The 24,068-nt window shown below is 39.7% G+C and overlaps 1 pseudogene; it reads right to left on the bottom strand.

Moving 5' to 3' along the window:
• Window positions 1-347: 347 nt before the first annotated feature.
• Window positions 348-23,285, bottom strand: LOC126922330 (uncharacterized; annotated as a pseudogene).
• Between the last annotated feature and the right edge of the window lie 783 nt (window positions 23,286-24,068).

Here is a 24,068-nt window from a genome sequence, read left to right as displayed (position 1 = left end):
GTTTCTTTATCTTGTACATGGCTTAAGATTGGTAGATTAACTTTCAAATGCTTCTGACAAATTAAATAATAAATTTTCTCTTATTCCAAAGAGATATACGTATACATCTTACTCTTAACACTTTTCAAAGATGAATTTAACCATGGAATATAATCAGAGAATTGAAACGAAATGTTGTGATCATTTACCAAATGAAAAATATGAAATTCTTCTTAATTGAACCAAATTTCAATGGAAGTAAATCCTTTCTAACGGTATTAAATTGCCATATATATTTATACAAAATAATAATATGTATATATCAAATATAAATGGTGTTAGGACGGTGATTTAGAAAAGACGCTTCATTATTTACATAGATTTTAATATCTCTCACAAGGTATAACATATATTATCTTTCTTAGTTAATTTGAAATCCTTTTGTCAAATGCAATTTCAAATTTTTCTCCGAGGATATATACGAATGCATGAAACTAAGTTTCGACGCACCATCGATAACTGGCACATGAAGCTCCATGACCTTTACCACTAATTTACATTCGATGAACGTCTCGAAAGCTCGCTGCTTCTCTGGCCAAGCTATTGCACAATCTTTCACGTCGGTTCTAATCCTACTAAATTTCAGCCTCGTTCGGTTCCTAACACCGTTTAATACCCAATTTCATGGCTTAAAGTGGGGGAAGAGGGATCAAATAATTCTGTGAATTATTAAATATACCAGGCGAAAATAAACATTTCTGCGTCAAATAGTAGGAGATCTTAACGTGGAATAAATTCGTACAAGTTTTAGGTTTGATATTGAAATCTGATATTTGTATGCTACTTTTAATTTACTTTTAATTTAAGGAAGAAAGTAAAGGGTAAGACTGGTACGTAAATGTCTGGTTAATTATTTTTAGAAATCTTCGATGCTTATGTCTTTTAGCATCTAGGTAATTTTAGAATAATCTTAAGAACTTGATGATTCATATAGAAGAAACAAATTAAGGCTTCGGAGAAACTGAGCGATAGGATTATTTGTTAAGTTCTTAGATAATACAGCAGAAAGTATATTTACACGGCTTATATGGAATGGATGATAATAAAGGGCATGTAAGTCACACGTTTGGTTTAACTGAGTTGATAATTTTTAACATTAACGTTATATTTACATAACATAAAGTGCAGGCAGACCTATGAGCAATTTAACACACTTATCAGTACAGATTTCTTTCGCAATTTACCGTAATAATCATCATGATAACCACATGTTCTTACGTTTTTATTATTACCAATGAATTTCGAGTATCATTTTCAAGTTTTCAAAATAATCGTATTTAGATTTGGATCTTTTAGACACACGAAAGAAATCCTTGTCAAAGCCCTCAAAGTCACGTTGCATTTTTTTTATGAACATATTATTAGAACATTACATATATATAATATTCAAGGCATACTCTAAGGCTATTTAATGAAAATAACGAATAAGACAGATTTTTCAATTCTCCCTTCCATTGCATTTCGGAAGATTACTTGTAAAAGATTAATATCCAAATGAATAATAACGCTAAAACGATTTATTACACTATTATATATTATGCATCTCTGTTATACTTGTCCGTTTCTTATACTTTTTCAACCATATAATTGTTAACGCTTTTCAAAAGTAAATTGAACCACGAAGAACAATCGTATAATTAAAATAAAGAATTTCAATCGATTCTCTGGTAAAAATTATACACGTAAGTCTTATATATATATATATACATTGTACGTATTAATAAAACGGCACTTTCAATAGAATGCTAAATTCCAAGACGTTCCACGGAAGTTTTCTCGCAGATCTGTTGAATCTGGAAGCCGGCCGCATCTAGGATCTCCATGCACGACACTCGTTTCCGGTTCACAGTTCCTATAGTTGCGTTCTTGTCCGGATTTCGAGGATGCGGTAGTCGCGCGATAATAAATTATTCGAGATAGATGATGTTGCCACGCCACAACGGGTCTGGGCTTGCTCTCTGCTCCTGCTCTGTTCTGCTACCGGGTATTTATGCCGAGTCTGGCCGCCATGCTTCATACCACCAGGATAGCAACCCCCTGAGTTATGTCGACCGCGTTGGTCTTGATAGATTTTACAATTTACGATCGGCTTGTACACGCACTCCTGAAATATCAACCTGCCGTGAAAAGATACACAGTGTCTTGTCTAAGGCTCGCGAGTCCTTGCGACGTCGTCGCTCAAAGTATAGCAGGACAATGCTACGAACGATTGGATACGCACACTTAATATTTTTGGCAATGCAGAATGTTCAGAAGGTTCTTTAGAAATCTTGGAAAATTGAAAATAAGAAGATTTTGATGGTGCGAAGAGTATAGTAGTTGCGAATGGAATGGATTTATTTTTATAAAATTTATTTGAAACGTTTGATAATTCCGTAGCGTGTTAACTTACTTTGAAAACTGGTACGAAAGAGAATTTTGCATCCAGCGTAAAATAGGCCGTTTGGCTTACAAATTTATTTAAATGTTAACAATTTTGGAATAAGAAAGCTTTACAATGAAACAATATGCTTGCGAAGAAAATTGATTTTTATAATAATGGAGTAAGAGTTTTTCTTAATTATCAAATATAAAATACATCTTTGAAAAGAGGATATTTTCATAAAATATACACTGATAGAAATACGGACGAATGTATTGAATTACAGATCCAACATATCAATTACTTATTGAGATATTACAAAGTTCAATAGAAATATCAGGGCGTGTGTGTTATTATTCCATACAGATATATCGAACATTAATATATCTATTATGATATACCAATATATTTAATCCAATGTATAATCGGAGAACTAGTTAATACTATAAAACAAATTATTAGTTTGCACTTATCAGATTATCCTTTTATAACATCCATTTTTCAAAGTTTCTCAAATTTGACAATTTTACGCGAAAATACATTAAAACATTATGTTTCTCTTGTTAAGCCATATATTTGACACGTTTAATGTTTTGAGTAGTTGCCAGACAACTACTTTAACCTAGTTTTCGTATGGTCAGGTATAAAAACGTCGAATAACCGCATTTCATGGAAAGAAAATACTAAAAACATATTTGCATAAAAATTCTTTTATTTTACGTACATTTATTTAGACAACATTTTTCCACTTGAAATTCACATTTTTCATACTTCGAGAAATTTCATCGTTTGCAAGCCATTGCGCAAAAAATCTTCCAACTCAAATTCATCAAAAGAAAAAAAGTATATAAAATATATGAAATATTAATTCGCAATCTATTTGGAGTTCATAAAAATATGAAATTGCACAGACAACCGCGATCTACCAATGATTATTATAATCATACTAACGAGTTTCCTACCAATCCGAGAAACCATGTCTAACAATCCGAATAAGATGTTGACGTCTGAAAGTCACCACATACGTGCTCCTCTAACGCGAACTTTGTCGTTCGAGACATAAAATCTTCAACGAACTACAACACAGTTGGAACGCGTAAAAGTGCAGTAATCAGGGTAGAACATTATGATCTCTATTAGGGGGGGAAATTCTGTAGGAGTTTTGAAACAAGCTGTAGACTGGCAACCGCGGTACGCTCGTCATTAAGCGTACAACGGGTTAGTTTTATAGCCCTGCGAAGATAAACCTCCGACTGTTACTATCCCCTAGTATTATCTCTCTGCGCTAGCTGGAAACACAGCGTACATCGGTATCTCGCCGAACTAGACTGCCGTTTCATAAGCTTTCACATCATTTTCTCTGGATAATAATCCGCTCGGCTGATGCTTTCTGTTCAGTCTTGAATCTCGCTTCGATCAGATAAGATAGACGAGAAACAAGCGTTACGACCGCTTCGAAATACGCCCATATGGTTGATGAAAGCGAGCTTTCGTCTTTCAAATCAATTATTTTCTAATGTTTCTCTGATTTTAAATAAACATAGGAAGAAACTAATTAGTAACAACGATACCGTTATTTAGTAGAGACGCTACACAAGTGTCTCTGTATCTTAAATCTTCCAACCCTCGACGAAACCACTGATCCGACAAACTCTTGCGAAAAAGAAAGCTGCATTTTACACACTGATTAACACCCTCTCGTCTCCACTACCAAGTGGAATTCTACCTGGATTCGGTTGAATAACCATCAGGGTACGTTGAAATCGAAAAGTCTGGTCGACTCCCGTCGAGTTCCGCGATGAAATACTAACGCAATTAAACGCCGCCGACAAGGCCGCGCCGGATATTGGCACTCCTCGGCCATGCAATTCTATTACCCTCACGGGTGAGCGGCAGCGAGTCGTCGGCCGTTCCTCATCCCGTTCTCAGTCACCCCATTTTCGAGGTCCGGCCTCTAGCAGGGTGGCAAAGGCTCGATTTCGAGGCGGGCACGAAACAAAGCAAGTGCCACGGAATCGTGCAATACCGAAGTGTAGCCGTTGGAAATCCTCGATATCACTTTCCGATAGTCATTCGGCTGTACTATTCGGTGACAAGGAAAGCGGGAGAGAAAAGGGTGTCCGATGCGATGGCGACGGGGAAGAGGGTGGCACCCTGGGCCGGCCGATTAAGCGAGCAAACACCGTTCCGCCAACGATCGACACCCTCCGCAAGGACGCTGACTTCTGGAACTGCTCGAGATTCCATTCTCGCCAATTTCCAACGACCAGCCAGGACCAGCTGCCTGTGGCATTCCGACAGCTACCGGACCGCTTCACAACGCATCAATTCGAATAAATTAGGCAAAGGCTTTTTTCCGTGGAACGAAGAGTACGTGTTTGAATTGTACTATTAACCGGTTATTGGTACGGCGAATGAGAGTATGAGACATATTCGTTTTTTTTTCTTTGATTTATGGCAGATCAAGGTCACAGGAACGTGATAGTTAGAAACTAGACGAATGTGAAGTTTATCGCGGTCAAGTAGTATTTGTGGATTCGTTTACAGAAATACATTAGCGATTTTTTTGAAGCTATTAGGTTTTATTGTATCGTCCTGTCCGTGATATGAGATTAAAGCGAAAAAGATCCTTCGAAAATTATTTAGGGCGTTAGCTGAGTTTTACTTCGTTAATAGATGAATTGAACGACGAGATTTCAGGAAGAAATTGAAGTGTCAAAATTCTGAGATATTCTTGTTAATATCACTTTCTGTTATGGTATACAAATAGTACTCTATTTAATAATATATTTTAATTCGTAATGACAACTTTCGTAACAGTTGGAACGTTATAAATTCTTCTGCATTAAATTCTTGTCAAAATTATTTTTGCTTCGTGTTTAAAGCGAAACGAGAAGAAAAAAGCGAGAGAGAAAAATAGAATATCAAATGCAGTTTACTTTTAATCAAGCTGTCGACTAATTTACTCAGCGTGTGGCAGAATTTATATAGAACAAGATAAGGACCCGTTTAACCGGATCGAGCAAAGTCCCCCGTATCAAAGAAGCAAAATATAATTTACAAGTGGACGTACGGTAACAGAGAAAAGTAACAGGCTCGCTTGCCGGTATTTCTCCGTAGATGGAACTAACTGCTGATAACGGCAAAGTGGAAGACAGAAGGAAGGGGAGACAGACCGAATTTGTCAGACTAACAAGGTGCTAGCTTCTCACCGCGGCGCGCCTCGACATCTGTAATACTCAAAGTTAATTTCCAACCGTTTCGAGAGGGTGACACAGACCGTTCGCCCGCAACAGATACAATAGAGATCCGACAGTTTCTCAAGTTTCATCATTCTATAACGATTCTTCGTTCGAGAAATGATTGCCAGAAGAAAGGTCTTTTCGCCGGTATAAAATTGTTCCAACGTTTCACGCATTAATTCCTTAAAAAACAAGAACTTCTTTATCATCGTTCCGATCTGTTTGCCATATTTTTATCAAACCGTTTGAACTTGCCCTTACGAGGAAAATTTCCAACGCAGGATCCCAAAAGTTATTGGGTCACCGATACGAAGAAAGTAAAGAGTAGTTTTCGTAATGTACGTTGATTCGGAGCTCAAAGAACCACGAATAGAACCTATGCAGAGATAGAATGTCACAGAGGAATAGAGTATCGGCAAAGGAACGATTGGTGTGAAATCTCGTGGAAAATCCTTCATCGACCAAAAGCTACGATTCCAGGGTTGAGGAATGATTGGAGTTTGAGGTTAACAAAGTCGATGGGAAGCATCAGTTATCTCGTCGTCAATCTGACCGAAGGTAGTCTACGTATATCTACACGTAAAAGGGGTCGGGAGGGGAGGGAGTGGGTGAAAGAGAGGTGTGGTGTGGGGGGTGGTGTCGGTGGTGTAGGGCTGTCGGGGATGCGGGGGCGGGTGCAGCGGTTTGGCGAGGACACCGGGTGGACTCGACGGCGCTGCCCGGCATCGACCAGAATATTATGGACTTATCAAGCCATCCTAATAGTCTCATCAGGATGCAAGCCTGCAGATCTCATCATCCTCGGCGTCCCTGGACCACGTACCTACGTAGGAACGAGCGAGCAATGGCGTTTCCTGGCGTAGATAGCGTTATAGGAAGTAATAGCGGACTGGTATGATTACGTGCTGTCCTAAGGCACAGACAGCGTCGTAGGACATTGCTGCGGGACCTGAGCAACGATCCATCTTCCTGTCTCTCCAGTACTCTCCACCTACATACGCGGTTCGGTCTTTTGCCCCTCTTCAGTGAGCGAACGTGCTCCAGTTACCGTGAAAACTCTTCGAGACGGCTGATTAGAGCTGCACACTGCATGCTTCTAGCTACCTATTTAATTGAAGATCGCACGTTCGATACCATCATCAGCCGTCGTTCCAGTTCCGGATAGATAGAAATCCTCAGTGAATCTTTCGACCGTTTGAAGGAACTAGATTCGGAAAATTGATAATCTTAATGGACGAGGGACGTCTGCGATGAACGTGCAGCGAGAAAGTTATTTTAAGAGAAAGTTACTTCGTTATAAATTCCTTTGGAATTTCTGCTATACGGATAAGAAGAACGTGATTATATGTTTTCACGTTTGAGGCGTTGGATTTTCCTATTTATTAAAATATTCTGTCCTAACTTCCATTCTGATGTTCGATCCCTGAATATCGAATCTGATATTTGTGACTGATTTTGAATTTGAGATATAGTTTCATTATTTGAATATTTAAAAACATTTAAACATAAATAGCGTCGAATTGAGAATATGTATAAAAAAATAAATAATTTTAATCACTGTGCACGGTTTTTATTGATATAAAAAAAATATATAATAAAAACGTCGCACTACGTCAAAGAGTTGCAGTAAAAATTTTCATTTTAAAAGGCGATAGAAAAAATTAATCGTCGATAAATAAATTGGAAAGAAGCGAAATGAAAAAAGAAAGCGAACAAAAACCAGGGTCTGTTCGCAGCTCTTCCTAGCGCATATTGCACAGTGTGTATACGCGCACGGAGAATTACATAGTTTTGGGATATATATTGTTGTTTAGTACGGTTTAGAATTTCCATAGATAACGGAGAATTATAACGGAGCCCGCTGTCACGCGACCGAGAAACTGCACGGCATATAGCTCCGCGTATGCGAACGCTTGCAGACGTATAAATTGCTTCTTTCGTTCCAATTGCATCGCGAAGAAAAATTTGAATAACCAACTTGGACGCGTTTTCTTATAGAAAAGTATAATCAAAAACTGCTTTAGATCACGTTTTATTTAGAACTATATGTATAATATATTAATGTTCGTATTTTTTTCCAGATCTTCATTTATACAATAGAATGTAGCATAAACGAAGCGATATTACGCGTAAGAATCATCCCAATCCTCGATCCTTAGAAATGGAAACATCTAGAGATACAACCTAAAAGTAGCATGCGACCTCTTCTGGATGCATCATCTCTAAATAATCAACAGCAAGCATTTGTCAAGGCAACAAGAAATTTATCTCGTTCTCATCGTTCGATCTAACAGGCAAAAACGACTAAAACGATCTAGAGCAGAGGAGGCGAGCGAGTTCTGAATCTCGCTCACCTGACCTCGTCATCTTTCCGTCAGCTCACTGACCCTTAGCCGCAACTAATAACTCCGCTTTTTCTTCAACCACGAACTACAAACTAATCTACGGCACACGTGCCCTACCTCGCTGCTATGCTATTGGCTGGTAACGGAAACTTGCAAGCTTGCTATATTCCAAAGACGCACTCGTTCGAAACGATACTCAAATAGAAAGAACCATCGAAACGAGTCGAGTAGATCTTTACAAATGGGAACGAGTTACAGCGAGAGAACCGGAAGAACCTCGATTCTTTGGCCTGGTCAACGGACGAGACTTGATCGTTCAGCAGCCGAGAGGAGGTTAGGTTTAAGCAACTCTGTGAAAGTTGCGGACAGGGTCGGTTGGCCCGAGGGCGGTGGCAACTATTATAAACTGTAGCACCTCGAACTACCGCCTCCAGCCTTCCTTCTCTTCCTCTCCTCTGACCTCTTCCCCCGGTGCCCACCGTTTCCTCTGCCTCCACCTACTTTTCCTCTTCACCCCCGCCCGGACTCTTCACCCTCCGGCTCGAACCAACACCGCGTCTCCATACCGCCCCCATATAACCTAGGGTCCCTGCCGAACTAACCCACACCGTACAACTCTGCCTCGACTCAAGCTCTCTCGGACGTACCGCGTACCCTCTAATCAATCAACCCCCAGGCATTTCGACCGGTCCGCAGCAGGGATCGCGGCTTTCCAGTCTCCTCAGAGAGACGTCTCTCTATCTGGAAAGACGAGGTCGAGCGGACCGGAGCCGCAGTAACCCTGTTGCTGCACACATACAGCACCGGGGCCGCATAAACATCGAGCACCGACCGGAATCTCCATCGGCTGCGGGATGGAAGATTGAAAGACCGAACGGTCCACTGTCGACGACCCAGTTCTCGGTTACCCCTCGCGTACGGAAAGTAGACGTTTCACAGGTTTTCGGATACGCGAAGAGGGTTACTTTGTCACAGTTTTATTACTTTGTCACACCTGTGGTAGATTGGAAGACGAATAAACGTAAAAGAATCGATACCATTTGACTAAATATCCGTTACTTTTTTACTACCACGTACAAGTAAATTATAGTCAGACTGTAATTAAAAAAGCACGCTATAAATCGTAAAGTCATTCACAATCTTGAACATATTTCACAATCAAGATCGTTAGAAACTTTGATGGTATAGGAAAATAGTAAACTTACACGATAAGAAGTAATTGTTTGAGGAAAAGCAAGTATCGTAAATATCGGTTTTCTTGTTTAAATACATCTCATTAACCAACTTACGCGAATCTTATAGCGATATATCAAGCTTATATAAATTTAGATTATCTCAAACAATATTATATCTTAAGCGTACTTTAATTGATAACATTATCTCTGATATAACATATACGATATCCACGGATGCCTTTGAATATTTCGACCGAGATGCAGAGAATGAACGAAAGATGCCAGAGTTCGGCGATTATTTGCACGATTGGATGACAGGCATTGTTCTTTAGGATAGCAAACGGTGCCAGGCACAGTGTAGGTAATAGGTAATTATCAGAGTGCAATTTTGCCCAGCAGCCAATCCCATTCATTTCCTCGATATCTTGAAACGAACGAGCCGTGCCCCTCCTCCGGGTTTCGCCCGCACGATCGTACGTTGCGTTCCAATATCTACCGTTTTCTACCATCGATTCCGCCCTACAGGCTGCTACGACATAACTATAGGCGCAAGAGGAAATAGAGTAATTATAAGGAAATGACGGGCGTTGCCTGTGTGGTGGCCAACATTGAGACCCGTGCGTGGATTCGCGTTCTCTTTGGTCACGCTTCCCTTCCCATTGTTTGCGAATCGAAATGTAGCAATATCGTATGGAGCATCGGAAACGTGGGAGAAACTTGTACGCCGATTATCGGAGAACGTTCAAATAACGATAAATTTTACCATCTTTTCGAAACTCTCTTAAGAAGTCTCTTAAGAAATTTCCGCAGCAATAATTGGTAAAAAGGATTATTTTTTCGCTAAGTTACAAAAATTAAATTTTTCACTTTTTTGTGGAGATCTTAAGGTTGCTGCTCATGAGGCGTCACGCATTTCGAGCAATTGATACCATGCTTTAACTTTATAACAGGACATTTTTCTAAGAATACACGTCGTTGATAGAATATCTTCGTTAAAAAAAATTAAAATTTCAACATATATTACTTTTCAACAATTCAAATTACAAACTTTCGATGTTAGTTTGGCGATATTTTATCTTTCAATCCAACTATGCACTAATAGTAACTACGATGATAACAAAGAATTAAAACGTCACAATTCCTTTTATCTATACTTTGATAATTAAATCGTATTGCACTAAAAAAATAAGCAAATATTCAGACGGTTTTGTGCGACAGTATAGAAAATACAGTTTGATAGGAAAACGTGCAATCTCTTTCGTTCGACGTAGCCTGGAAATCCGTAGTGGAAGCAAAGCAGCTGCAGTGTGATCGAAAGTAATTATATTAATTGCATTGTACATCCCCGAAGCTGTTGCATGAGGTATTGGTTCGTCGCCTCTTCGGTTAGCATGCTCGCGTGTGCGTGCGCGTGTGTACCAATGCCTGGAATATTTGTGTGTCGAGGCTTGCGTACCAGCGCGGGCAAGTGTCGAAGGGAACTAAGTGTGCAATTAAATGTTAACGAATTAACGTCTGCTCGAGACATTGTGGAGGAACGTCTTGTTAAATAAATGCGGACCCGCTCCGCAAATGTAATTTGAAAGCTTGATGCAAGGTGGATTTATACGAATCTACAAATCGAATAAATGGTACTCATTTTCTTGAGGTATGCTGGATATCTATAAAATACTTTGTTGTATACGGTACGCTGATCTTTTGTAATTCCATTAACAATAGCATAAATAGGAAAAACTGTTAATTAAGATTTTATTAACGGGGTGCTTCTGCGCAATAATTTGTTCGAAAAATTGACATGAACGATGATTCTGTTCAGATTCAATTGAAATTGTCGTAAGATCGTATTAAAATGAAACAGCTTAGGGTCGTGTTAGAGAAGCTTCGACTATTACGTCTACGTCATTCGTATATTATTTATATAACATTATTTAAATTATACTGCAGCTTATAAGACACACTCTAGTCGATTCGTTACATAGATATTTCTTATTGAATCTCAGTTTAATATGTAAACAAGCCTTTACGAGCCTGATGGATAAAGAAAGGAAAGAATGCTGAAACAATTTTCGAATATACACTGTCGAAAAATGCACGCATTTAAACACCACATTACGAAAATCCACAAGACCCCTGAAATCTCTAAAAATTTAACATTAACAAATGAAACCAATTGTACGCATGGAAAGGTAGCAATTCGACAATTTTGCTGACACGTCTTTTATGTTATAACACGATTTCTCTTAAACTTTGGTCTAGCTACGAGACTAACCACAGCATGCAAAAGCTGGCAAACACCTGCTGGTAACGGTCCACTAATCTCCGAACTTGAATAATGGAGACTGTGCAAACTGCAGCAAAATATTGCATCCCGAACAGAGCGGCGGGGTCGGGGTGAGCTGATGTATCGAGCCAGTTGTGTCTTGAAACAGGGCTAGATAGCGGGCAAATGGTATCCTTAAAATATTCAATACGCTGAAAGATGTTGTTCGCACCCGACCAGAGCGAATCCAACTTGCTGTACTTGTAGCCGTCTCCACGTGTCCGTGTACGTTTGCACACGTGAATACGTGTACTTTGGCGTGCGAACAGCGAAGCCGCCCTGAGTTTGCCAGAACGAAACTACGCGCGTGGTCTGGATGCATGCAACTTTGACTAGATTAACGCTGCATTATTCAGCTAATTAACTGCTAGAAACGCTTCTCCCAGTGTTTTCGGTATCTCCCTGAAAACAACGTCGTTTGTCTTGCGCCTCCGCTCTGATCGTGAGACACTCCGCCGTTACGCTCTGCTGCCACTGTAGGCTCAAGGCTGGCTTATTTCAGTTGCCCGCGTATAAGTTAGCTGCAGTAAGAACCGGAGAGCTTTCGCGCTTCGATCTACACGACCAACTTGCCGCGCTACTGTTCCTACGATATTGATGTTTCGCGTCTTCAAATGAAATAACTTTCAGACACGGTACATAGAATGCTCAGGTTCGGAGATTAATTTTAAACGGTATTCTAAATAATATTTTTGAAAGACGGGGTAATTATAAAGTGGAAAGTATCGCAGAAACGAATAGGAGATGTTTCCTTATGCAAAAGTAAATTAAAAGCATGGAATAAAAAATTTGTGTCCCAGTCGAGTGAGACTGTAACGTCCGTTGTCTTTATCTGCAGTATCAATTTTTACGAGTTGCTGGATTCGAGTAAGCATAAAGGAAAGTTTTGTGAACAGCGTTCTTCAATGCTTTTCGCTATGTAAATGCACGCGTGCGTAAAGAATTTCTAAAATCAATTTTCTCCAATCTAAGATCTACCAGAGCCAAAACGAAAAATTTTACTCCTAAATTTTCACTTATTTTTGCACAAAGAATCGCTTCCTCCTCGCTTGTACGACACTTTCATCCGCAGCCGACATATTTTCTACGCTGTGGTTGCAAAACAGAAGTCTATTACTCGAAATTTGTGGTAAAGTTCCGTGCAAACTAATATCGATAAGTAAATATATGCAAGAGATAGTTGATCGGTGCTTTGATGTTTCCTAGCACAAATTACAAGGATCTAAGTAAACCAAGCGTCAGTTAATTACTATTTGGTTGAGAACTGCGTTGGCCAAAGCGTATAATGCACGAATTAGAAAATTCAACGAAACCAAGTCTTTTTGATTTGAAGTTTAACGCGGCGAATATTCAGTTTCAATTTCCCAGGACGGCATCAAAAGGAAAATCATGTCTATTCCGAGTACACGAAACGTATCAAATGTTACAACCGCCATCTTCTTCGAGAACATTAGACGATATTGCACTGACGTTCAGCGTTTCCTCTCAAGCGCGAGCTCTCCAAACTTTGGGCGAATCGAGGATAGAGCAACAGACGGAGAGAAGCGGCAACCGAGAAACGAGAAAGCTGAGGGCAAAGCAGGAGGAATGGCTGAATATTCCTCGAGGACGAAGCTACAGTGGCCGGTAGCATGGACGTCTAAGCGCACGCTGATTTAGGAACTAAGGTATAACGCTAATATAGAGCTATCTTCCTACATACGTACAGACATACAGAGTACACATACAAACGCAGTAAACGCGTCTTTTGCAGAATATACACGGGTATTTACCAAAACTATCGCGAAAATTATTTACGCTTCTTTGACAATTTATATTTTAGAATTTCCAATTTTACTCTGCATTTATACAAAGGACTTGTTTTACGTGGAAAAAATAACAGATTGAACGATAAATAACAGTTGTAGCGTAAACGCGCATGTTATTTCTAACTTTATATGCAGACAGAATAATTCATAGGAAGTAAAGTTAAGTACAATCCGAATAGGAAGATAAATGGATATTATGGACTTCTCTTTCACGATCTTACCAAAATTGTCACTACCTATAGTATACAACTTATGATTTGAAAAATTTTACCAACTCAATTGTGCAAGAGGGTGCAGACTTCGATATCGATATAGAAAAAAGAAGCGTAACGAAACTGTGAGTGCACCTTCGCGTCCTGGATCAACCACTTCTCGCACGAAGTCTCGTCTTTGCCAGCGAATGCAATCAAACATCGCGGTGGAGATACGATTGTTGAACCAAGCGTTCGAAGGAGACGTCCCTGGGAGTTTGACGTCAGAACGATACCACGAAAGCATTTCGTGGGAATTTGAAGGTATACGAAGGTATACGAGACCACGGACATTCTCTCTGGAGGGCAAACAAGCAAGCTGCAAGTAGTGCGATCGCGTTATGTTGCAGACTAGAACTCCCGTTAGTCGCGTGTGTGTGGGTACGTACGGGGACCCTGTACACCCCCAGGAGCCACCCCGTTGTTCACCTCCGCCTCAACCAGGGCCCCTTCCAACGTTCAACCCTTCCTTATTGCAAGTTCTACGGTTCGTGCATTAAACTATGGAGTTGCCCAGGCATCGACCCAGCCCGACCACCTACCATCTGGATATGCGGCCCGCGCGCATATACGCTATGTACATTTCTAATCAAGCGATATTGTAACTGCGGTCTAACCTCCAAACACCACGGCCTCCAGCAGCGCCTCTATTCCCGTCTTCCCCGCCACCCCCAACCGCCGACGTCGTTGCTCCCTCCATACACTCTTCGTTCAGCCCCCTGCACCCTCCCGTTTTATCTTCTACAACTTTATCGAGCTTTCTTCATGAGCTTCAACGATTTACCAGGCTAATAATGTCAGTGGATGTTTGAACGAGCTGGAAAATTTGCAGAGGAAGGTTACAGTGGTAAACCTAAAAGATGAGATTCTTTTGGAACTTGTCGGGTCGATAGGAGATATGAACATGAGAACCAGGGAATTTAGGTGACTCACGAAAGAAGTTTGGTGATGTAAAAGTTACGATTATTTTGGAACTGTTTAGACCTGTCTTTTTGTGAACTTTTCTAGAAATATTAATACTGAAATCAGGCGAAGAAAACGTATGCAGAAGTCTGTGTATTTCTTTCTTTTTCTTGCTGCTTCCTCGTTCTTCGGCGAACGATTAGATCGATGAATTTTTAAAGTGAAAACGGTGTTAAATTGATAAAATTTAAATTTAAAAAGCTCAAGATTGTAGCTATTAGAAATGAAATTAATTTTACATCGCAGACATCGCACAGGCGTTAGCCGTTTAAAAAAATATATAAGAGCACACGTGAAGACATCCTCGTAAAGGCATTATTCAGCAACGAGGGTATTTTAGGTTTTGCAAAAGGAGGAACTCCGAACGTGTTATTGATATCGAGTTCTTCAAGTCAAACAACGTATATCGACAAACGGAATTGCGGTTTGTGTCTTCGACCAATCCCCTCTCTGTGCGAATTTCTCGGAAAATCAACGGACTCTGCTACTACCATTCCTAACCCATGCAAATATGGCTGCTACTGCGTCGTGACTGCAATCGACTCGAAATGGAATTCGTGTGCAATCGTAGTTGAAGTTATGCAATCACGAAGACCGCCATAATCGTGGAATAAGACATTTAATGAAAAGCTAAGCGCGCAGACCATCGGGCAATTGGTAGCAAAGTCGAAATTAATTTTAAAATGAAATTCAACGGGTGCAATGGATTCAATTACACGCACGTGTTTTTCCCCTTTCAGAGGTGAAACTGAAATTCTACAGCGGACTATCGTCTCTTTATTGAACGAATAAACCAAGTACAGGTAACTTTCGTACAACGGGGAGTTAAGTTTCAATGAAATGTCGCGTTATAAAAATCGCATTACGCGAGATTCAGATTACGTTACCTTATAAAAACGGACTTGTCAAATAAAATGTAAATTTTATCTACCAAAGAAATATTATTACGAAACGTATCGTAATTCGACGTCAATGTTTTATATCCGTTTCCAGAAAAGTTTTACGTGATTTGATGTAAAGAAACGAAGATTTATTCAATCAGATAAGGTGTACACGGAGAACGGGGCTTCATTTCAATAACATTTCTACAGAGTTACTCGTCTGTAGGGAAAATTCCATTGAATATAGGGGTCCATTTTGTACGAAGTTATTTGACGCTCGATTAATGATACGAACATTACGGTACACGCCCACCCTAAACCCATGTCTCAACCCTTACACGGCTAAGTACCATCGTGGTATTATGCGATTTTGCGAACGATAGATCCGCATAATCCGTAAAGGATCGTGACCGAGAGAGAGGGCTGCGTAGGTGAAAAGTTGAGAAAGACACAGTAACCCCTCGTGTTGTGTGCAATCGTTTAATCGCCAACCCTATAGAAGCTATGTCTGTTTATCTTTTACTTATCATTCGTACTAGAAATGAAGACTGAATATTTTTTACATATTCTTTTAAAAGTTGTAAAAATTTTAAAAGTTCATGTTTAAGAATACGCTAACAACAAATAATGGGAACATTATTAATTTTATTCTGTTTCGAACGACGAATATTTGAAACGTTATAACACAAATGTTTATACAAATTCAATACACTTTTACGTATTTAAATTTCCCATAAATTCACGAAAATCGACATTCTTATGATATCCGGATTAAATCATTTAGATTAATGGATTATATAAAACATCAAATTGTTAAACATTTAACGTAAATGTAAGAAATTTAGTTGAAAATATTTATACATTAGAAAGGAATATTTCTCATACAAGTTACGTATCCAAGACACGAAACTCCGCTGCTCGAAACAGGTCCATGGCAGACAAGGAGTTAGCAGATCTGTTCACAGCATAACTGTTTTCGTGAAAACCTGTTCTATCGGAAAGTTACTCTGGACCGCGTATTTTTCTCACGGCATTTGACCACTAGTCATCTTACGAAACGCGTACGAGATGCGTGGAAATATATCCACCCTTGACGAGTTCGGAGGGATGAAACTGGCCAGGGCAGATTTAATAACTTTCAACGATTTTGCATATTACGATTCGTTTATCATGCTTGACCACTGGCTTTTACAATTTTTAAACATTCTATGTCATTTTTAGTTGATTAATAAATTTTCCAAAAATCCCATATTTCTGTATATACGTGGAAAATAATGCAAAATTAAACAGTAAGAATTTCATTACATAAAATGAAAATTAATAATAGAAGAAATATTATTGCAGAAATGTAGCAATAAACAATGGCAACTAAAGTATGATACGTGAAATAAGAACAAAGATTTCTGACTATACCGATAAAATGTAACAGACGTATTATTATAAATAATTAATATTCAAATTCTACGTTATCTATTCACAAGTTTTTTCGTCCTGAGATATTTATTGTAAAAGTACTTAAACAGCAAAAGAGTAGCTAATACGAAAAATTAACGAGCAGTATAAACTCATTTAAAATAAGCTAATACTACAAATATTAAAAATTACATGAAATAATTAAATAAGTCGAACAAACTAAAACTTTAATGCAACGGTACTAAAAATCTATCTCCATTTCTGATCCCGACGAGTTTGCAGTTTGCAAATCCCTCTTCACAAGTATACAACTATAAACCTTGTTACTATGAATAATGCATTGACAAAACGCAAACCACACTCGTAAATGCGCATAAAAATGATCCCTACCACAAACTTTACCACGAAGGTTGCAAAACTTCTCGATCATTTTGTCCACGTAGGTAAACGAGTTATCGTGTTATCCGTTACCCGTCAAAGAAGAAGAAAAGGCAAAGAAAGAGAATAAAAATGCACAATTTGTTCTGGAAATTTGAGACGAGAGCATCGATAGCTTGATACTATGACACGTATCCGAAGATAAAAAGGAACCTGTTCTTCCGAAGGCTAGGGGTGACGCAGCGCTGGACCACCCTACGTTCTCACGGTGTCGCGGACCAATGGACATCATCCGTGCTGCCGAGAAAAAAGAGAACAAGTCTTCGCGGGGTGGGGAATGTTTAGAATTTGAAAAAGAAAATTCCACTTCCTAATTGCGTGCATTAACGGCAAAGAACTGGTTCCGCGTATTTCAAGAGACGAAAATCTGGGTCTGTTGGTCAGTATCGGGGATGCTGCGGTCCACGCAGCATCCCTCTTGCTCGTAAAGTAATTTTTCATAATCCAACAGTTTGTAACAGTTCTCGACCGTCGTGACAAACTACATTACTCGGCTCATAAACAAATTTTTATTACTCGTTTCGATACGTTTCGACACCAGTAAAATATCATTTCTTTGGACGATTTGATCGTAAAGTATTTTATGTGTAAAGTTTTACGGTTCTGTACAATTTAGTGTTCGGAAAAACTGAAGAAACAGTGACTTCGATGATCGTTCTACATCTCCGTTACTATAATGGTGAGTATTTTTTCATTTTTCTTGTGTAACGTTATCAACTAAAATCATCATATCGTCTTGTAGTAAAATATAGATTAGGTAAAAGAAAGTGTTGATTACTTGATACATTTTTACTTAAAACGAAAAGAATACTTCTCTGTAATAATTCTCTAAAAATAATTCTACGATATAGTTTGCTAAAATCGATATTATTTAATCACATCTCATTTTACAATACTCGATCGTCTCATTCAAAATTTCTAATTTGCTAAATTTTTATTACAATTCCTTTGTTTCCCTAAACGACTTCGTATAACTTCGAGCGTTCTAACCGAATCAATTAAAACGATCCCATACTTTTACGATATAACAACTTCAAAAAGCATCGTCGAGACGTACAGTTTAACAACTTCGTCTGCCAACTTTTATCACAATCTATATTAAATAATAACCTTAATGTGATATCGATTCGATAATTGAAATTCGAAAGAAAAAAGGAAGAACAACGATTCGGAGAGTTAAATTCGCAGCTTTGACGTAGGAATTGGTCAAGCAACTTCATTGAAACAAAATATCGAACTCTCTATCGAAACATTATATTCCGACGGAGCAAGCAAAGGAGCTTCGGAGTAATATTCGACGCAAAGCAATATCGCGTTACATGCAGTACCATGTTCGATACTCGTGACCGAGCTAGTTTAAGGTTAGAATTATTGATCTAATACTCTGAGGAAGCTAAGCCGAGTGTCTACGTCGGCCGTGAACGTATCTTATATTTCCCATACCATCGGCCACCCCCAACTGAGCTCAAAGCCTCGAGCTTCGCAGCCCCAAAAGGAACCCAATAATTAATCGCGTCCCAAGCGAAACACCCTCGAATAGAAGCAGTCTATCACTAGATGCTAAATAGATTCTCCATACAGTTACGTCGAGGCGTATAAAATCATATCATGATTATCAGTTTCTTCAACTATTCTTTGAAATACGTGACGAGAAACCCTTGGTATATTCCAGTTTCCTGACATTTATTTTCCAGAGAAAAGCAGAGAGATAAAAAGCTCTTCTTTTACTTTCTTCCTGTCTGATGAAGGAAAAGGTTCATAAGCGTATTTTATTTAAATTACTCAAGTACCGTTCCTTTTTCCTCTCGGGTAAAAAGTTACGTTCAGTTTTTTGCCTTTCTGAATAATACGTTTCTCTTTAGTGATTCTAGGTAGAGCGAAAGATTTTTACATTTGACTGAATCGCTTCTCAGATACAAAGAATATAGTAGCAATTTAACGTGAATGTAGACATTTCGCGTTCTTTAATTTAATCTGACTGAGGATGTATCGGAATGTAGAAATAAGTTTAAACACATCTGTTCGTCTTTCGAATCGTTCGAACTATTATCCTTTTCCTTTCAAACTTGAATTCTCTTTTAGCCTGCAGTAAAAATGTACAAGATTCCTTAAAATGGCATATCCTTTTTCCCAATATACACATATACGATAAAATTACTCGTATTCTGTTAAACAATAACAATTAAGAAACCTAATTTTCTTCTGACTTGCAAAAGATCACAACAACGGATAAATCGTAAAAAAGGAAATACAGTTTGCGACGTGGAAAGATGGAAGTGAATACTTTGGAAAAGTATAGTCGATCGGAAGCAATTAGGAACACGAGGTCGCGCGAGCATCGACAAACACCGGCAAATTAGATACATACGCGGAAAGGGGTTGAACCTTAGACGAAGTGTTAGGTCGGTCAAGCCAGGTTGGAAACTACGTGCGGCCGGTGATTACGTCGATCGTCGAAAGAACAAACTCCGGATTGGATTAAGCACACGGCTGCACCGGCACCTTCCCCATTTACTGGCCGTGGCCGGCGCCGCCGCCACGGTTTACCATAAAGTTTACAACTTCTGTCAAGCTCCGTGGCTGCTGTAACCGTACTAGAATGACGACAGACCGACCCTTTGGTCGTCGGTGTCCCTCTACGATCCGCACACTTATGTCCACCCATACTGCACCTTACGACCATGTATGCACACGCTCAACGGCTCTGCATCGGTAAACTTAACGATTACGCTCATTGTCCGTCGAAAACCTCCTGATCGCTCGCAATTTGGGTGAATCTCGATTCTAGAACGGATACTTAATCATCCCGAGTGTTCCTATTGACGTTGGACGATGAAAATTTCGAGTTAAGAGAAGTGATACGTGGATTTGAAGGTGTTTGGATACTTTAAGAAAAAATATATTATGTTTTCTTGGTGAATGGATTAAAGGAAGTAATTCTTTGTTATATTTTCATGTGATTTCTTTTTTTCGTAAAATTCAATCCTGAAAGGATTAAAGAATCAAAACGTAGAATAAAATAAACGTGTTAAAATGAATTTACAATCTATCCATTAAAAGAGTAAAGACAAACGATCAAAGTTACGCGCAAGTTCATTAAGATCCAAAATTATATTAAATTATCGACAAGACAGCTGCGAAACTATCAAGCAACTTCCCATTTTCAACGAAGAAGAATCCAATACCAAAAATCGACGTCGTTAGATACGCACGAAGAAGCATACGAAACTACCATCGTAACTTGCATGGTGGAGCAAACGAAGCCTCTAGGCTAATCATAATGAAACGCAGCATCCCCCTGCAACGGACGGTTCGCCTGGGTCTTTCGGCACGAGGGTCGGTCATCCACCCTCTCCTTAATTCACAACTAAGATGGCAGTCGGTCGGTCGGCCATTTAGTTTCGCCGTCCCTCCAGGACTTCTTACGCCGATAAAAGCTCACCGCAGCTAGGCGTCGGGGCTTGTTGGAGTCACAGACAGTTGCAACGGGGGAAGTGAGAACCGTACAGTCATCGACTCCGTGTAACATCGGGGCCAGGATAATTTTCTCAATTTCACAGTGTCTCCCGCGGGGTCAGTCGTTAAGGGCTCTAAGTGAGATTCCAGGGGTTGAGGAAGGTTTCGGGAAAGGGCTGGTAAGGGTTAGACCGTAAGATAGTTTGATAGGCTTGGTTGCCAGGAGACCTCTAAGGCCCTAGCGTGGCTACCTAATGCCGAGAAAGGCTGCTGCGAATACATATGTACTTCGAGCTTATAAGTGATCCCGCCTATGTATCTGCCATGGCACAGCCTATCTATCGGGCAGAACCGGGAAACAGCAAATATCGATGCAAATTAAATGATGTTCCTGCCTCAGAGATGTTAGGCTTTAAGGATCGTACAATAGACTGTTAATGTTTAAGAGAATTCTGTCTCTCGATAGTCTAGGAACGTCCACGCCGAATAATACGGGATCTACAGAGTGGTCGGAACGTAAAGTGTCCCCAATGCGAGAGTTTTACGAGCAAGTTAAAAATTTTCTCTGGGACGGTACGAGAGAACAATCGCTACGGGACTAGCCGAGGTATCGAGTAACCGATGGTGGAAGTGGAACAATCGAGCGAACTAGAACAATTCGTCGGAAACTTGTTGAACTTTCTTCAACGCGTGCACCGTATGCTCCTCGATGAGCCCCCTCAAAGTCAAATGTGCCGAACGAATATCGAATAGATGAGCGACAATAGACGACGCGAAGTTGAAATAATCAAAATAGAACGATGAAATTAGAAATGGAAACCATCTAATGTAATATAGACATAGTGCTAATAACTACAATTTTCGATTCTTATAAGCATTTTTTTATCTACTCTATACCGTTTCAACGCGTTAATTTATAATACAACTGGCGAAACTTTGAATCTTGTTATTTTGTATCAATGAATATAGAGATAAAAAGAACTTCCAATATCGCATCAAAATCTATGTTAGGGGAACTGGAGAGTTAAAATATTCTAAACGATCAAAAAGTAGAAATTTTATATAGGAGATTCGATCGATAAATTAAAGATTAACGAGCACTGAAAGAGCGAAAAATGATCTCACGTAGGTGCATCGCTAACGATTCACCAAGGATTTCTTGCATGAACGATTTTAGCGAGCCGGCATTAATGTTGTATAATGTACTGACATGCATACCTGACAGACAACGAGTATAAGGCTACAGATACTCTCGTGGCCAATGGCTGAACGTGGTAGTCCTGTACAGAACAGTTTTACCGATAAGACCCGGCGTGTTTAACAGCCGCCGGCTAAAGCACCGCTTCTCCACCCCCGCGCTCTCTTAACCATCACGTTCATTCACCATGGGACGTAGACTGGGTGTTACATTCTATACACGCACAGAACTAGATTCTATAAAACTGTCGCAGCTATGACGTCAGGAACGACCGACATGGTTGCGGTTTAGCGGTGAAAGTTGTCTCGCATGGTGGAAAACGCGAGATTTCTGATGCTTCTTGACTTTCTCTCTAAAGAGAATGCCTGTGACAGGAAATGTGAAATTTTCCACTTTGTAATCGAACTCTAATTGAGCAGCGAATTAACGCTAATAACCTACGACGAATGGCTATTTCGATGAAAAATATGAAAACGAAATGATTACGAATTATAAAAAGAGAAATGAGTTAATGCTTTACAACGTATAAAATTGAAATAAAACAAATAAATCATCCTCTAGCTCTAAATTAACAATCATTAAAGAGTAGATGTAGCACGCGGACAAGTGCAACAAATCTATGCAAGAAATCCCATTGAAGCTCGGTATAAATCTCGCGGTCGAGTAAAAAAGAAGTTTTTCAAGGTTACGCTCGGAAGCGAGAAAAGAGAAGAAGAAAAAAAAGAGGGAGGAACAGCTGAAAGGCGGGTTTTCTTCGGTCCAGCGGGACTCGCACAGCCAGCTCCTGGAGCGCAAGAAACGACCTTAGACCTGGATCAATAGAAGAAGGGGGGTTGGTACTCTCCTAGAGGAGAGGGGCGGGTGTAAGGGGTGAACGAGCAGCAAAGGAGGGGGTAGCAGCCAAGAGGGTACTGGCGGTAAGAGGTATGGAAGGGGGTGAAGTGGAAAAATCTTAGGTTTCCCGCACGGTGGCGGAGGGAGACTGCTCGAGGATCTAGGTGGGGGTAACCTTAGACAAGAGGCGTGGTCTGTTCCTATTCTCACCCCCGGGTTTCCACGGAGAAGCAACCCTTATAGCCGACGTGGAGGCCATGGACGTCAACTAGTATGATCACGAGAACAGATGTCGAGATCGTGCGAGATAACCGTGTAATATCCTTAAAATTCCCGTTTCTTCCACCCCTTTGTTCGTATCTTCCTCGCGTTCTCGAAATTTTCTTCTTTCCCCAAAACGTTTCTTCTCTTCGTCCTTTGGCCCTGTGCCAACTTCTCGTACGTCCACTGAACGGCCCTTTTCGCACCAAGAGAATCGCGTTCACGATGGAATTCAGCACCGAGAACCGAGCGGACAACGCGTCTACAGCAACGTCGAACGAGAGTCTCGCGGCGGAGCTTTTTTATCGGCTAACCGGTAGACGAAGCTCGAAGAGTAAAACGAACCCGTGGCAGCCGTGCTTTTTTACGGCGCATGCGGGCGTTTCAGCAGGAACGAAGTGGGGGTCAAAAGAGAATCGAACTCGACCGCTTGTTTTCCACCCTTCGCCCCGCGGCCTCGATTACGGTAACGGATTTTATTTGGGGAAACTTCGGCGACGCGGATCAGTTATCGATCCGACATAAAATCGTCGGAAAAGGGAACAGATAATATCCTGACCTAGAATCACGATAAACGAACGGACGAACGTTTCTTAAACAGAGTGAGAATAGATTCGATAAAAATGTATTTGACTCTTTGGTTTCTAATTTTATATATAAATTTACGTTATAATGTAATGTAATATAATACAAATATAAATATAATTTAATGAATTGTAAAAGAATTTTTACTAGATTTTTATGCAACGTTCACAAGATCGTGGATTCGTCACAGTAGTCTGTCAAAAGACAAACCATTTAACTATTCTATTTGTTTCTACCCTTAATGGTGCTGAATTTCTCGAAATACAAGTGACTTATTTCCGCCTATTTGTGCCAATGAAATCACGAATTCGAAGATAAATTCTAATGTTCCTTAAATTAATTCAACTAATTAAAATACATCCATGACACATAATCTTTTTGTGCTGTGGTTATAGAATTGTTTAACCCAATAGGCAAACGATATCTGATTTGTCGTAAAATAAATATCACACTACATTTCCAATAACAAAAAAACTAAAATAGTAAGATAACCTCTA

This window comes from Bombus affinis, chromosome 11 (assembly GCF_024516045.1).
Source record: "Bombus affinis isolate iyBomAffi1 chromosome 11, iyBomAffi1.2, whole genome shotgun sequence".
NCBI lineage: Eukaryota > Metazoa > Arthropoda > Insecta > Hymenoptera > Apidae > Bombus > Bombus affinis.
Note: the sequence above shows the minus strand (reverse complement) of the source record. Positions and strands in the feature narration are given on the sequence as shown.